General features: G+C 42.5%; 1 protein-coding gene across 1 annotated transcript in view; it reads left to right on the forward strand.

The window, feature by feature from the left end:
- The first annotated feature begins 186 nt into the window (after window positions 1–186).
- ACE2 (angiotensin converting enzyme 2) overlaps window positions 187–8,007 on the forward strand; it is a 64,137-nt gene continuing 56,316 nt past the window's right edge. Inside the window, exon 1 of the mRNA XM_024744126.1 lies at window positions 187–551. The gene's annotated coding sequence lies outside the window, so the exon portion shown is untranslated. The remainder of the gene's footprint in view (window positions 552–8,007) is intronic.

Raw genomic sequence — 8,007 nt, forward strand, 5'->3', positions numbered from 1 at the left:
TTGATGTCAGAATTTACATCTTTTTTTTTTTTTTTTTTGCAGTACGCGGGCCTCTCACTGCTGTGGCCTCTCCCACTGTGGAGCACAGGCTCCGGACGCGCAGGCCCAGCGGCCATGGCTTACGGGCCCAGCCGCTCCACGGCATGCGGGACCCCCCCCAGACCGAGGCACGAACCGGCATCCCCTGCATCGACAGGCGGACTCCCAACCACTGTGCCACCAGGGAAGCCCTACACCTTTTTATATTGTGCATTCATAACCAAATTATTGTAGCTATAGCTATTTTAAATAATTTTGTCCTTTAACCTTTATACTAGAGTTAAGTGGTTAACACACCACCATATTACAGTATTAGAGTATTCTGAATTCTTTACCAGTGTGTTATACATTTTCATGTGTTTTCATGCTGTTAATTTGCACTCTTACATTTCAGCCTGAAGATTCCTTTCAGCATTTCCTGTAAGGCAGGTCTACTGGTGATGAACTCCCTCAAGTTTTGTTTGTTAGAGAATCTTTATCTCACCTCCATTTTTGAAGGACAGCTTTGCTAGGTAAGGTATTCTTGGCTAACAGTTTTTTTTCTTTCAGCACTTTAAATATATCATCCCATTTTCTCTCCCAGCTTGCAAGGTTTTTGCTGAAAAATATGGTTATAGCCTCATGGGGGTTCCCTTGTATGAGAGAAAAATTTTTTCTCTAGCTGTTTTAAAAATTCTCTCTTTGGCTTTGATTTAGATAGTTTTATTATAATGTGTCTCAATCCAAGACAGAGAAGACTGTCTTGGATTGAAATTTTGGGGCAACCTATTAGCTTTGAGAACTTGGATGTCCATATCTCTCCCCAGGTTTGGGAAGTTTTTAGCCATTATTTCTTTAAATAGTCTTTCTGCCTCTTTCTCCCTCTCTTCTCCTTCTGAAATTCCAATGATACAGACGTTATTTCTCTTAATGGTGTCCCATTAGTCCCATAGGCTTTCTTTATCCCCTTTCATTATTTTTTCTTTTTCCCAGAGCAGCATTTAACTGGAGCTGTGCCCAGCCATGTCCTCGCCGTCAGTCAAGGCCAAATTCAAACCCTCCTAAACCTTCCTCAGCCTATGAAACCTTCCAGAGACAAAGATTACACAGCACCCTTCAATAGTGTATGTCAGTGTTGGCCACTGTCAAGCGATTCTCCCTTAAGACTAAACTTGAATTCTTGCCATCATGTCCTTTCAGCCCATTTCATCCTGTCCTTTTCTTGGGAGACAGAGCTGTCTGGATAATATCTCCTACATATTGACGTCAACAAATTTCAAGGCAGAAGTACTATATCATTTTCATCTATTTTTAAAAATCATAATTATCTTCTTCTTCAACAATCTCACTAGCTCTTTTGAACTTGACCACATCCCACGGAAAGAGGCAGGAGTTGAAAGGAAAACACACTGACAGGTTAATCCCAGTTTTCTTACTGGGTGACATAGAGCTAGTTACTGATCATGCTGAGTGTTTAGAAAGTAACAACTTCCACAAAGGTGGTTGTGAACACTCAGCAAGGTGATCTACAGTAAATGCTTTAAGTGTTAGTTTTCTCCCCTGTCATGTTAAAGTCAGGGCTAATTATTTGTATCGATATTTTGTTTTATTTTTTCCTTATTTCTCCTATTTGTTATTGAGACTAGTGCAAATGCATGCATATTCACGTCTAAACAGGATTAGTTTCTTTGTGCTCGAATGTCTTGGCAGCTTTGCTATTGGGAGTAGGTAATTTACTATTCTGCTTGGCCCTGATTGAGATGTAAAGAGGTGGAATCATGCACACATGATTCTTGAGAGTACTATGTTCATAGTGCCGTCTGTCTAGGTCAGGGTCCCTTAACCTCACACTTGACATTTGGGGCAAATAATTCTTATTTGTGGGGAGCTGTCCTGTGCATTGTACAATGTTTAGCAGCATCCCTGACCTCTACCCACTAGATGCAGGAGTACCCTCCACCCAAGTGGTGACAACCCCAGATGTCTCCAGGCATTGTCATTTGTCCCCTGGGATGCAAAATCATCCTGGTTGAGAGCCGCTGCTGTTTCTTACGGATACAGACTTGCTTTGAAGAGAACAAAATGACTGCCACACCATCTGAGGTTGTCATCTGTGAACCTGTGATCTCTAATTACTCTCTATTCCTGAATATTCTCACCCTACTGAGAAAAACAGCTTTTCACCGAAAAAGGGTAGAGCACCAATGGTCTCCCTTCAGTGAAAATTGTGAAGATGAATGCAGTAAAAGGAATGCAAGGAGGAACTGTGTTTGTAACTTGTGCAAGTTTGATGTCATTGTGGGACCATTTTTCAAGCTGTCCAGCTACACCTGTTATGCTTCTTTATGCTTTGACTGTCCCTCTCTTCCATGTCTGTAACAGGAATTCCTTCGAAAAGCCCTTTCTGACCACAAAGAGTCTGAGCATGAAGTCAGACTGCTGAGGTTCCAACCCCAGTTCTGTTCATTTCCAGCTTTGTGATCTTGATTCCATGCCTCGGTTTCCTCACCTAGAAATTGAGGGTGGTGCTAGCGCTTACCTTATAGGGTTGTTGTGAGGATTAAATGTGGGGACACGTGTAAAGCAGTTACATTCTGCCTGGCACATAATAAGCACTCAACAGAGTTTGGATTTTATTATTACTGTTACTGTTACTAGCAGTATTAGTCTCTATGATTCAGAGTCTCATCTCCTTTGTAAAGCCTACCTGACTGACTCCTTGTGCCCACTCTGACCTCCTATTTCTCTGAAATCATGAAAAGTTTTATATTCTTACAAATCAGAATTTGTTCCATCATCTTTTATCTGTGTCTTCTGAGTAAAACTTCCCCATAACACAGGATGTAATGAGCCAGAGATTATGTGTTCCATATGATTTGCATTCTCTCATCCATCCCACTTATTGGATAAGTAGTTGTCAATACTGTTGAGGGGATCTATATCCCTGGAAAAAATTGGGTAGTGGTTTGGGAAAATATCTTTTCTTTCCTATTAGAACTTTCTTCTCCCCTTGCCCACTCTTCTTGGTTGTATCATATATATTCAGTGGGTAGAGACGTCAGGATGCTGTTGATACTGAGGTGGAAACTCCCTCCAGACCAAGGCACAATTCAGGAAGATCTTACAAGCTCTGTCTTCTGTGCCTGAAATTCATAAGAACCCACACTCGTGGTTGGAATGAAATCTCTACAGAAAATATCCCAGAAATAGTGGGACATTCTACAGTGGGTGGAATACGCATGACCTATATTACATATATGAAAGGCATCCCCTCCTACTCCCTTAAGGCAAAACCAGGTTTAGCTGGAGGTCTACCATTCTCCAACATGAATCAGATGTAAATCTTGATTAGTCTAAGCCAATTATGCTAGTCCCCTGAGAAAGCTTCCCTTAGTCTTAAAAACGTCATTAAAAAAGAGAGATTCACAGGAAGAAACTGCTCCTCTTTCCATGTTGTCATTTCTAGATGTGATGCTTGAAATGAATGTAGCCATCTTGTGACCCCAAGGGAAGCTTTAATCAGAGCAGAGCCAACATGCCAAGGGTAGCACAGTAGAAGGATGGAAGAAACCTGGGTCTTTGATGGTATCATTAAGGCGCTAAGTTAACTAACTCTGGATTTAACATATCATGGTCTTTTATTTGCGTGAGTTAATATGTTTTCCTTGTTGTTTAATCCAGTTGAGTAAGAGTGTCTTCTTACTTGCAACCCAAGAGCATCCTATCTGAATAGATAATTTGGAAAGACCTTGGTGAAGTTATTAAGAGATTGTATAAGTTAGCTTTTTGCTACACAAAAAGCCAGCCTAAAACTCCATGGCTTGAAACAACAGCTATTTGTTTAGTTCATGAGTCTATGGGTTGACAGTTTTGTCTGGGCTCACCTGAGAAATTCTTCTGGTCTTAGCTGCTCTCACTTATGCGTCCGTAGTCAGTTGCCAGGGAAGCTGGGGGCTGGCTGGTCTAGGATGGCCTCAGCTTGGTTGTCTCATCTCTGCTCCAGTGGTCCCTTGCTCAGGCTTGTTCACTTGATAGCTACTCAGCCTTCAGAGAGAGAGAGAGAGAGAGAGAGAGTGAGAGAGAGAGAGAGAGGGAGAGAGAGAGAGAGAAAGAAAGGATGGACTGGCCCACTATCACTTCTTCCACATGCCATTGGCCAAAGCAGATTCAAGAAGAAGGAAATAGACTATATATCTTAATTTTTTTTTTTTTTGCGGTACGTGGGCCTCTCATTGTTGTGGTCTCTCCCATTGCGGAGCACAGGCTCCGGACGCGCAGGCTCAGCGGCCATGGCTCACGGGCCCATGTGGGATCCGCGGCATGTGGGATCTTCCCAGACCGGGGCACGAACCCGTGTCCCCTGCATCGGCAGGCGGACTCTCAACCACTGCGCCACCAGGGAAGCCCAGATTATATACCTTGATGGAAGAAACTGCAAAGTCACATTATAAAGGGTGTTGATACAAAGAGGAGTAAAGAGTAGTTTTGCAATCTACTACAAATATCTTATAGTGAAAGATAAAAAAACCCTCTCCCTGATTAGCTGAGCATCATGGTAAACAGTGGGTTAAAATGTGGACACCTGTACTTGTTAATCAGACTTAGGCCCTTTAGTTAACCTCTTTAAGCCTTCATTTATAATCCTATTAGATGGAAATTATCATAATTCCTTACAGGGTGACAGTGAGGATTCCAGAAGATACTGCTTGTAAAGTGCTTAACATAGTCCCTGGCATATAAATATTAATGATGATTTGAAATCTATAAAGACAGGCTTGCATGCTCTAGTTAATGCCCTAGAATCCTCTCTTCCCCTCTCTCACTTTTCCTCCTTCTCCTGTCCTGTCTCAGTTAAACAGCACTGTGCGTCATTTCTTATCCATTCAAGTCACCCCTTGACCCCATGACTATTCTAGCTGGCAGCTGCATCACAGCATCCCCATACCTGTCAGAGGCCTGTGCCTCCAGTGGAGCTCTTTAGGATGCTGGCTTGCCTATGCCTGATGTTCACTGATGGGTGTATTGGGGCCTGACCTAATGCCTTGCCTTGTCCTGGGCCTTGTTACTTCTGTTTTTTTTTTTGGTGGTACGCGGGCCTCTCGCTGTTGTGGCCTCTTCCGTTGCGGAGCACAGGCTCCGGACGCGCAGGCTCAGCAGCCATGGCTCACGGGCCCAGCCGCTCCGCGGCATGTGGGATCCGCCTGGACTGGGGCACGAACCCGTGTCCCCTCCATCGGCAGGCGGACTCTCAACCACTGCGCCACCAGGGAAGCCCGACTTCTGGTTTTTGATAAGCAGCAGCCCTCTCTTCAGGGAGAGTGCCAGGTTGAAATCCCAACTGAGTAACATATGGAGATTTTTGCCCTCCCCCACTGCCTTTCCAGTTTCCCAAGGAGTATGTTACTTGTCGGTATAGATCTAGACTACCAAAAGTGTCTCTAGAGTGCCCCATGCTCCCGAACGTCCTAGATCTTCCAGAAACATAATATGGAAGAGTTGGAGCTATCCCTAAATTTCAGGTTCATGTTGAATTTGTATGGAACTTGGGCCTAAGGACTTCTTGACCAAATAAATTCAGAGAGGATGCTGAATCAGCTTCCAAAGATAACTGACTCCTGCGCCCCAGCTAATTTTAGAGAGATTCCACTGTTACAACAGGAGAGGCAAAAAAGCTTGTGACGGTACCAATCACAAAATCCAGGGGAAAGGCTGAGCAGAGAAGGATGCTCAGTATGAGAGGTCCTCCAAGTGTATTCTCAAGTTTTCAATGTTCATGATTGCTTAGTGATTTCATCCCTGCAGAGATCGCTGAAGCTTTGCCTAACTTTATGTAAAGCAATGTCAAAACTTTGGGAATAACTGAAGTCCAAAAATAACATCTTGTAACATAATGGCATTATCCAGATTCCAAGGCCATGAGGCCTTGATTCCTTTCTGGATGGAATCCAAATTAATGTTATTAATATCTACCACATTCTGACTGTCCTAGAAAAGATGCAAGGCTGCCCTGGGATTTATGTTGTATAGTTTCTGGTTTCTAGGCATTGACATATTTCTCAGCCAAAGAAGGTTCCTGATGAGATTGATGACAGGCTAGCAAACCTTAAGAGGGTTGTCAGTGGCAAAGAATGAAGAAGTAGTAAGACTCTTACCGAACTGAGCTTCTAGTTTTTACGTATTTGTGGTGACATTTCATCAAAAGCCAAGATATTTTGATTTAAAAAATGGTAGATTCTGAAGTCTCAGGAAAATTCTTATAATTCCAAGTGCATGTATCCATGTGGGCATGAGATTGAAGCTCAGATGTTATGTTAGGCCCTTGAGGATTTATAATGTGATTTATCTATTCCCCATCTCTCTGATTTGACCAAGGTAACTAGCCTTGGCCAAGCCCTACCGATGACCCAGACCAGATATGTCCCTTAGAAGTGGAGGAGGGAATGGTACAGTGTCTCCAGTATGAACCTGCTGGACTTCAAGAAGACAACTGCTGTTGGACATTTCTAGTTGGATCTGAAAACATGGCTCTTACACTCAGTCTGCAGACTGAGGTAGAGGTCAATAGGGATGAAGGCTTATTCTAAGATATTTAGAGCCAATTAGGAAGTATTAACCAAAGTGTAAAAGTCTTCAGTCACCCACAGACTCTAGCTGACAGGCAGGAGCTAGCTCCAAAAGGAGTCTTCTATGCTTTGAATGCCTATCAGTGTTTCAGCCTTGACCTGGACTGGGTCTAAGCCGCTTGACTTTGACTGTATGTCGTGTCAGCTGCGTTCTCTTAACATGCACCTTGCTTCAACTCAACCATTCTGTGCTCCTGAGATGTGTCTGCTTTTCTGTAAACCAGTCAAGAAATGTGATGCTCTGGCCAAGTTCCTGAAATTCCCTTTTATCGCTTCCCTGTACAGTGCACAGATGGCTCCTCTAGGGAGGGTTGTTTCAAGTAACTTTCTTCCTTCTTATCCCATCCCATTTTCCTTTTGAGGTCTGGACTATGCAGTACTTTCCAGCACACTGGGATCCTGAAGAAGTAAGATCCTTTCCTCTTTGCCTTAACTGAAAAGACATATTTGACTAACAACTCTCAAATTTATATCGTCATCCCTGAGCTCGCTGCCAAACTGAAGATTTGTATATATCGTCTCTTGGATTTCTCACAACCTTGACTGAACTCCTCCTTTTCCCTCTAAAGTGTTTTACCTGCAACCTTTTCCCCATATAAATTGATGTCAACCTCATCCTTCTCGTTGTTCAATCCAAACACCCTGGAGTAATCCTTGCCTCTCTCTATCTTTCACAGCCTACATCTAATTCAGCAGAAAATCCTCCTGGTTTCATTTTCAAATTGTATTAGAAATCTAGCCACCTGTTCTTGATACAGCAGCCAGAGTGACGCTTTTCAAATGTAAATGAGATCATGTCACTCCTCCTTTAAAACTCTACCATGGATTCTCATTTCACTTAGAATAAAGGCTCAAGTTTTGCTTCTAAGGCCCTAGATATAAATTTATACTAGCGGCTCTAGTGTTACCTGCTATTCTGTACTGTCTGGATATGGGAATAAACTCAGCTTACATGGCAAGCACTGAACTATTATAAATTCAGAGCAATAATAACCCGTACAACCTCCCTGGAATCCACAGTTTGGCCTCACAAACTTGAACTCTGTCTGTTGAAAATATTGGTCAATTTGGTTAATGAAGATTATCTTTGCTCTATCTGTAGGAAAAAGGGGCAGCTATGCAACTCGAAATGTAAACAGGAAAGAACTTTAGCTTTTCCTTTGGGGTAAAGAGTCAACTTATTTATTTTCTGTAAACTGCTTATAAATTCACTTTGTGTGATAAATATGTGGTCAAAACCAATCGGACTAAAGGCAAATCATTCTTGGTCATGTGGAGTTTTAAATTCTCTCTACTTTATATTCTTGATATCCTTTCTTCTTTCTTTCTTTTTTTTTTTTTTTTTTTTTGCTGCTGTACACAGGCC

Source organism: Neophocaena asiaeorientalis, unplaced genomic scaffold (genome assembly GCF_003031525.2).
Source record: "Neophocaena asiaeorientalis asiaeorientalis breed wild unplaced genomic scaffold, Neophocaena_asiaeorientalis_V1.1 scaffold882, whole genome shotgun sequence".
Classification (NCBI taxonomy): domain Eukaryota; kingdom Metazoa; phylum Chordata; class Mammalia; order Artiodactyla; family Phocoenidae; genus Neophocaena; species Neophocaena asiaeorientalis.